This window comes from Theropithecus gelada, chromosome 8 (assembly GCF_003255815.1).
Source record: "Theropithecus gelada isolate Dixy chromosome 8, Tgel_1.0, whole genome shotgun sequence".
Classification (NCBI taxonomy): Eukaryota; Metazoa; Chordata; class Mammalia; order Primates; family Cercopithecidae; genus Theropithecus; species Theropithecus gelada.
Genome location: NC_037676.1, coordinates 48,844,828 through 48,853,951, shown reverse-complemented (window position 1 = coordinate 48,853,951; position 9,124 = coordinate 48,844,828). Strand labels below are relative to the sequence as shown.

General features: G+C 39.0%; 2 pseudogenes; both read right to left on the bottom strand.

Moving 5' to 3' along the window:
* Positions 1-293: 293 nt before the first annotated feature.
* On the bottom strand, positions 294-2,562 carry LOC112630155 (annotated as a pseudogene).
* A 5,030-nt stretch (positions 2,563-7,592) lies between these two features.
* Positions 7,593-8,624, bottom strand: LOC112629735 (annotated as a pseudogene).
* Between the last annotated feature and the right edge of the window lie 500 nt (positions 8,625-9,124).

Here is a 9,124-nt window from a genome sequence, read left to right as displayed (position 1 = left end):
TGTGTAATTCAAAATTGACAGATTTTTTAAATAGGCAACTTAAAAACATTTTATTGGATATGTTGGGTGACATAATACTCAAAGACTTTATATTAGAAATCAATACACTTGACAATTGATATTCATAGTATCTATGAAAGTCACATTATGAACATGCTTTTATAGTTGCAAAAATTTAGGTGAAAAAAATCTATTCTGGTCTTCAGTAGTAAAACTTAAAGATTACGGAAATGAGATTAAATTTACTGGCTAAATTACCCACAAAAACTGAAACAGATTCATTTACTCATTCTTTATCTTTCAGTATCTGATAACAAAGAGACTTTACGACGTTCAGAATGTGCTTCAGTATAGAAATAAGGCCAAACAGGTCTTGTAAAATAATCATTAAAATATGCAGAACAAATCTATCATGTATATTATTTTTTAAATTCACCCAATTCATACTCCAAAAAAATACCAATCTTACTGGGTTTTACTACTGGAAGAAGCCAGGTTGCCTTAGGACCTGATGCAACATAACCATTCTTTATATATCACCCAATTGCCCCAAATCCACCCAGAACTGAAGGCTGATCCTGCCAGTTCCTAAGAAGACACACACACAATTTTCATTTAGGCTTGTTTCCCACTTCTACCTTCCAGTAATGTCTGCCAGAACTACCCAGGACAGCAGGGCAGAAATAAAATTTACTTAGGTATAACAAATGTTCAGTTTTGTTCTTCCATATCACACACCTTTCTATCCTCAGAGACAATAAATTGAGGATGTGCTGTGTCAACAGCCAGAATCAAGGCTGGGCATGGTGGCTCAAGCCTGTAATCCCAGCACTTTGGGAGGTTGAAGTGGGAGGATCACGGAATCAGGAGATCGAGACCATCCTGGCTAACATGGTGAAACCCCATCTCTAATAAAAATACAAAAAATTAGCTGAGCATGGTGACAGGCCCTGTAGTCCCAGCTACTTGGGAGGATGAGGCAGGAGAATTGCTTGAACCCAGGAGGAGTAGGTTGCAGTGAGCCGAGATCGCACCACGGCACTCCAGCCTGGGCAGCAGAGGGAGACTCCATCTCAGTAAATAAATAAACAAACAAACAAATAAATAAATAAATAAAAATAAAAAAGATCTAGAATCAAATCTACTTGAAATGACTTGATAATTTTGTCTAAGCCAGAATAGAGAGGAGGAAGACTAAAACCATATTTCATTAATCTAAATGAAAATAGTTCAGGGCATTTTAGGTTTTGACACCTGTGGTGCATACTCTTCACATGTGTCAGCAATTCCAGGTTTGACTGAATAGACTTGCTTTCTACCTACCTCAGTAGATGTTTAAATGGAAAAACATAATCTGAAAATTTTTATAAGGTTTTCACTTCATTTTGGTAAAAGGTCCATCTCTTCTTCCTGTTTCAGTTATGAGAGTCAATTGTGCAGCATAGGTACAATTATGTTCTCTTCATATGGAGAATTAATGGCATTTCTTTACTATAGATATTTTCAATTTTTCACCTGACACCACAGGCTAATTTAAAAAAGAATATTTATTTCTAATTATGCAGCTTCTATTACATAACCAGTATTATCTCTGTTTACTTCATGTTTATGCCAAAAAATACCTCATGACTTATTAAATGTTGAACTGTTCACTTGAATAAATTGGCCCAATAAATTTAATAAACTAAATTATGTCAATTTTATAAAATAAAATGAACAATAGCTAAACAAAAATTGGATTAAATAGCATTCTCTAATGGAAACAAAATATAAAATGTGCTAAAGAACATACACGCACTGTTAAATCACTTGCATGTGAAACTTATTTTGTGCATACCACTAAATTTTATCAAAGTCACTTTCATAATCTCTGAGGGGATTATACAAAGACTTTTTTGTTTGTTTGTTTGTTTGAGACAGAGTTTTATTCTTGTTGTCCAGGCTGGAGTGCAATGGTGTGATCCTGGCTCACAGCAACCTCTGTCTCCCAGGTTCAAGTGATTCTCCTGCCTCAGCCTCCTGAGTAACTGGGATTGCAGACCCCGCCACCATGCCCAGCTAATTTCTGTATTTTTAATAAAGATTATATGTCTATGGTGAGCAACAGGCAAACAGACAAACAACAACAACAAAAAAGGAGAATTTGCACAAGATGATTCTAAGCCAGGAGCAGTAACATTTTAGATAAATGAGCTTAATACAAAGCAGATAAAATAGATTTGCTTTCAAAATCTTTGAACTTTCTGGTTTGCTAGCAAGTTATCAACACTTGTAAAATTATCTATTTCATTCTAATATTTTTCGTTTCCTCTCAAAGTTGGTACACAACCATAAACAAATATGATTATTCTCTATAAATCTGTTACACACCTAAATTTTATTTTAGAGTGATATATCTGCATATTTAAATCCATGTAAATCAAAACTAAAGGTCTGTATGTGTTTAGCAGACCAGAGAAGTCATATGTTTAACAGAAAAAAGTAGGATATTTTGTAAATAGTTGTTCAGAATTCAGAAACAAATAGCTCCATTATACTCACATAATCTTCATTACAACCCATCATAATAACCTGGAGTTATAAGAAAAACAAAAATGTAAGTTGTAGGAACCATATTTTCCAAATTATTTTAAGATAAAGACCACTGACAAAGGAATCACTAGGATGTTATTCCACTGTCACACAATAGTATATTGTTACCATCTGTTACCTACAACCTCGGATAAGTTGGGATAAGTTAACATCAGTGACAAGGTACACATTCGAAGTAAAATGGCCTTAACACAATAACAACAATTTTGGTTTATTAAAACAAGTTAAGTCCACACATTGTCAATAAAAAGGCATTTTGAAATTCACTGTATTGTAATTACCTTAATTTACAAATGGTAAAGCAATTTCCTTCTAAAATTCAAATCATTTCTCTTACTATGCAGAATATTATCCTGATCACTTACCACTCTCCTATCATCCTGTCACTTATGATACTGTTGTAAACCAACCCCTAAGTGGCCTTTCCGCTTAGAATGTCTTCATTTTTCTTAGATTTCAGTTTTCTTAATCTTCTATGGGAAAGTATATAAATCTGTCTATCTAATATAGAAGAATCTCCCATAAATCTGGTGCAGTAACCATTGACCATATTCTTTCACATAAATTCTAGAAATAAGACATAGCATCAAATGTAACTGTTAAATTATATCAATATTTGCTTTTGAAAATATATTAAATACTTTTACTATAAAAACATAGATTCCTTTTAGAGAAAAGTGATCAAGTTTGCTGACTAGAAGCAGCTAGACTGTGCAGCTCTCATAGAGAGGAATGCAAGGTGGGCATAAATACAGCACATTCAACTGAAACATCCAGGTATTTGCATTGGGATTAATCAAAGAAACAACTTAAGTTGTAGAGAATGGAGTAAAGCAAGGCAGGACAATGGGCCACCTGGGAACAACATGGAGCCAAGGGAAGCTCCCCACCCAGTAAAGCAGTGAGTGCATGCGGACCCTGGGAACCCACGATTCTCCCACAGATCTTTGCAACCCCGAGGTGAGGAGATACCCTTATGAATCCACTTCACCAAGGCCTTCAGTTGAACACACAGAGCCACATGGAGTGTCAGCGGAGCAGCCGCTCAGGCCTGTGCAGAGATTCAAGAGCCATAGATATTCTGGCTTTCCAGGCTTCCCAGAAAAAGTAGCTGCAACTCCAGCAAAGCAGGAGGTTACTCCCCTGTACATACCCATAGGAAAGAGGTGGAATCCAGGGGGCTGAATAGTGATGGTCTGTAGGACCCACTTCCACAATGCCTCACAGGATAAGGCCTACTGGCTTAGAATTCCAGCCAACCATTGGCAGGAGCACTGCACCTCCCTGGGATGGAGCTACCAGAAAGAGGAGTGGCCCACCGTCTTTGCTGCTTGGGCAGCTTAGTCATTCCAGCCCTCAGGCTTTGAAGAGCTCAAGCTGACTGGGGCAGAAAGGATCTCCTAGAACAGTACAGATGTTCTAAAAAGACATGACCAGACTGCCTGTTAAAGCCTTTCTCCAAACTTGTTCTTCCTCACTAGAAAGTACTACCCAACTAGGGTGTCCAGCTACCACCACTGGTGCTCTTTGGTTGATGGAATTTTGAAACCTCCTTGTGATATAGTTCCTAGAGCAAAGAGTGAGCTGACATTTTTGCTGTTTGCATGACTTAGCTGTTTCAGGCTTCTGGTTTTGGGGAATCCAAAAAACTGTCAGTGGAAGTAGTACCTCTGCACAGCAGAGCTGTCCTACAAAAATGTTGCTAGACTGCTTTCTTAAGTGCGTCTCCAATTATGTTCTCTTCACTGGGTAAGACCTTTCAACAAGGGTTTGCAGCTATCTCCTACAGGGGCTTTTGGGCTGGAAACAGGTCTATAACTCTGTAGGATGGAGCTTCCACAGAAAACGGCATGCTGCCATCGTTGCTGTTTTGCAGCATTCACTGGTGATCACTTTAGGTATTGGAAAATCTGAGGTGACTAGAGGCTGCAAAGTGGACACCAGCATACTGCAGCAGCCCCTCAGAGAAGTGGCCAGACTGTTATGTGAGTGCCTGTTCTCATATATTCTCACTGGGCAGGTCTCCAGGCCTGGGCCACTAGCCAATCATTGCCAGAGGTATTGAGCCAGTAGCAACTTAGTAGCTCCCTGGACAGAGCCTCCAGGGGCAACTGAAAATATTTCTGCCACTGCCTCTGCAGTAGAACTGTCCTTGCTACTGTGAGACTACTGATAAATCCAAAACCCTAAGTGTCTTATTCACACCTCAAACAAGCTGCAGTTTACCCAAGAGAGGAGGGCAGTTCATCTTCCATGGGTCCCAGAAACTACCCACTGCTCCTCCCTAGACACTGAATCCATAACTTGGTTGAAACAGTAGATCCTCTGTCCTGGGCTGAATGTACTAAGGGATTGCTGACCTACATCTCTCTGAGATGCAGCCCCCAGAAAACAAGCAAAGAGATGGGGCAGCAAGCCAGTTCATGTGGTTCCCAGAGGGGTTGGCATGAGAGCATCTGTAATAAAGTGTTGTCAGTGATGGTCATTTTCCTGGACTCAACTTTCTCCCATAAGAGACTTTAGCCCTAGGGGAACTGTTGAACTTAACTTCTGCAGGATGGTCTTGGAAATCATAAGAACCTGGTCCAGCTTAGCACTGCTTGGTCTATTGGCCTCCCCCAGGGACCCAGTCTGGCTACAGATTCTTACAGGGCAGTCACAGGTACCCTGGAAGCCCATACCATAGCATCTGCCCTGGTGGGCCATGCCTGACACCTGAGGAGCTCCAGCAAGGCAGCCCCTATGACTGCACCAGCCCACATGTTTCTTCCCCATACTGCAGTTTCCCCCGAGATGAAGGCAAATCCCCATATTTCTTTGCTGGCACATGTCAGCAAAGGCAGGTTTGGCTTTGCTTTCCCCACCAGCAAATAGGAATGCAGTATGCCCTAGTCACCCCCAGCAACTGGCATTGTAAATGAAGCTTTGGTGGGCAAAGAGGCAGAAAACCCTACCCCTGCCTTTGTGCTAACACTGTGCAGAGAACAGGGTATCCTCTCACACTCTCCACAATTACTCCTTATGGAGAGCGGGGGGCGCACAAAGAAGGCATAAAAATCCGTGCTGGCCAACATTCTGCTCCAAGCCAATACCATCTTTAGTGCAACAGCATATACAGTTTCCAGCAGGTACCCCCCAGTCCACTCCTAGCTGGTTTGCTTCTGCCACTGAGGTGAATGTCCAAAGACAGGCAGAAACTCCATATCCACTAGCACTCTGCTGCAGCTGTGGGACCTTAGTCCCATAGAGTGGTGGACTCCAAATATCATGGAGCCAGAGAAGAAAGTTGGGGCTCAATACAAGTTCCTGAGATTATGCAGCCTCTGAGATTTGAGCTGAGCATTGCCCCGCCCCACCACCACCACCAAAAAATCTCCCAGGAACAAAGCCTGTTGGCTGCAAACATCTTATACCACAATCAAATACTCAAGACCATCAAATAGGATAAAAAATATGAAAACCCCATTCAAAGGTCAGCAACCTCAAAGATATGCCCACAAAGATGAGACAAAGTCAGTGCAAAGATATTGAAAACACAAAAAGCCAGAGTGGCTTATTTCATCCAAATTACCAAATTACGTTTCCAGCGAGGCCTAAGATGACAGAAGTAGAATTCAGAATATGGACAGAAATAAACTGCATTGAGCTACAAAAGTAAGTTGCAACCCAATGCAAGGAAGGGAAAAAATTTCAGGAACTGATAGAGAAAACAGCCAATCGAGAAAAATGTGGCCAACCTGATAGAGCTGAAAAACACAATAAAAAACTTTGTAATATAATCACAAGTATTAACAGCAGAATAGGCCAAGCAGAGGAAAGAATCTCAGTGCTTCAAGATTCGTTTTCTGAGATAAGACTGACAACAAGAGTGAAAAAAGAATAAAGAGGAATGAACAAAACCTCTAAGAAGTATGGGATTATGTAAGAAACCAAATCTACGATTAAAGAGAGTGCCTGAAAGCAATAAGCAGAATGAAAACAACTTGAAATACATATTTTGGGATATCGTCCATGAGAATTTCCCTAACCCAGATAGAGAGGCCAACATTCAAACGCAGGAAATGTGGAGAACCCCAGTAAGATACCCCATGAAAAGTTCATCCCCAAGACACATAATCATGAGATTCTCCAAGGTCAAAATGAAAGAAAAAATCTGTTAAAGGCAGCTAGAGAGAAAGGCCAGGTAACCTCCAAAAAAAAACCTATCAGACAAACAACAAACCTTTCATCTGAAATCCTACAAGTCAAAAGAGATTAGGGGCCAATATTCAACATTCTTAAAAGAAGAGTTCCAACCTGGAATTTCATATCCAACCAAAGTAAGCTCCAGAAGTGAAAAATAAATATCATCCTATTCAGATCAGCAAATGCTGAGGAAATCTATTGCCACAAGACCTGCCTTACAAGAGCTTCTGAAGAAAGCACTAAATAAGAAAAAGACTATTACCAGTCACTACAAAAACACACTAAAGTATATAAATTGCTGACACTATAAAGCAACAACATAAACAAATGTCCAAAATAGCCATCTAAGATCATAGTGACAGAATCAAATCCACATATATGAATACTAACCTTAAATGTAAATAGGCTAAGTGCCCCAATTACAAAACAGAGTGGCAAGCTGAATAAAGAATGAATATCTAATGGTATGCTGTAATTGAGACACCCATCTCAAATAAGCCCAAAATAAAGGGAAAAAGGAAAATCTACCAAGCAAATAGAAAACAGAAAAAAAAGCAGGGGTTGCAATCCTAGTTTCTGGCAAAACAGACTTTAAATCAATATAGATTTAAAAAAGACAAAGAAGGGCATTACATAATAGTAAAGTGCTATATATGTCCAACACAAAAGCACCCAGGTTATAAAACAAGTTCTTAGAGACCTTCCAAGATATTAAATGTTCTTCAACAGTCATTACCTTTATACCGCATTTGTTCAGTATTGAGTCTCTGATGTTGAACACAATACAAGGACTCATTAAAGGCTTTTCCATAGTTTTAACACTTGTGGAGCTTCTCTCTAGTATGAATTCTCTTATCTCTAATGAGGTGTGAGAATGAGATCAATGCTTAGCCACATTCTTCACATTTGTAGGGTTTCCTCTCCAGTGTGAATTATCTTATGATTAGTAAGGTCTGAGAAGCACCTAAAGGTTTTGCCATATTCTTCACATTTGTAAGGTCTCTCTTCCACATGGTTAATAAGGGTTGAGGAGTGGGTAAAGGCTTTGCCATATTCTTCACAGATGTAGGGTTTCTCTCCGGTTTGAATTCTCTTATGTTTACTAAGGGCCGAGAACCACATAAAAGCTTTTCCACATTCATTACATTTGTAGGGTTTGTTTCCAGTATGAATTATCTTATGTTTAGTAAAGTCTGAGGACCACCTATAGGCTTTGTTACATTCTTCATATGTGTAGGGTTTGTCTCCAGTATGAATTCTCTTATGATTAGTAAGGTCTGAGAAAAACTTAAAGGCTTTACCACATTCTTCCCATTTGTTCAGTCTGTCTCCAGTATGATTTCTCTTGTGTTGAATAAAGGTTGAGGAGCAGGTAAAGATTTTGAAACATTCTTCACATTTGTAGGGTTTCTCTCCACAATGAACTCGTTTATGATCAGTAACTTTTTAAAGGCTTTGCCACATTCTTCACATCTGTAGCATCTCTCTGCAGTATGAATTCTCTTTTGTAAAATCTCAGTAAAATCTGAGAACAACCTACAGTCTTTGCCACATTCTTTACATTTGCAGTATTTCTTTCTGCTAAAAATTTTCTTATGTTCAGTAAAGATTGAGCATAACTCAAAAACTTTGCCACATTTATTACATTGACAGGTTTTGCTATGGGTAGTTGACAAACATTGATGAAGGCCATTATAACTGCTTTCTGCCCCTTGCAATTAGCAACACTTTGGTAGTCTTTCTTTAAATAAACTATTAAGGTCACAGCTTCCATATTTTATCAGAATCACTTTTTGAAATGAATCTTTTATGTCGTGCTCCAGCAATATCTCTGCAGTAAAATGAAAAGACCCAGGTGAATTTAAAAAAATTTATTCCTCATTAGATTCAGGTGAATACACTTTACAACCATATAATTACACGAAGCACACTAACAAGTTGACAATAAAGTACCACAGGCTCTAATTCCTTTATAAACATATTAACTTAACAGAAATATACTGACCAAAATGCCTTTGTGAGAAGTCTAAGAACCAGCTAAGTGTGTGCAGCACCCGAAGTGAGCAATATACCGAGAACCACACAGAAGTGTAAAAGGGTATTTTGTATTTACCCACCACAGCCATTCTTCATCCTATGATGACTTTAAATACAGACTTCTAACTCCTGTCTTTCCCTTCCAAAAATAAATAAAATAGTGGCACCTGTGTCCATGCTTCTGGCTTTTTGAGACCTTACCAAAGACTAATTTCTATATTCCATGACAGTATTGAAAGGAAAGGTGGTATACTTTGACAGTTTGGGACAACTGAGAACAAAAGTAAATGACTCTTACAAGAGAAGAAAC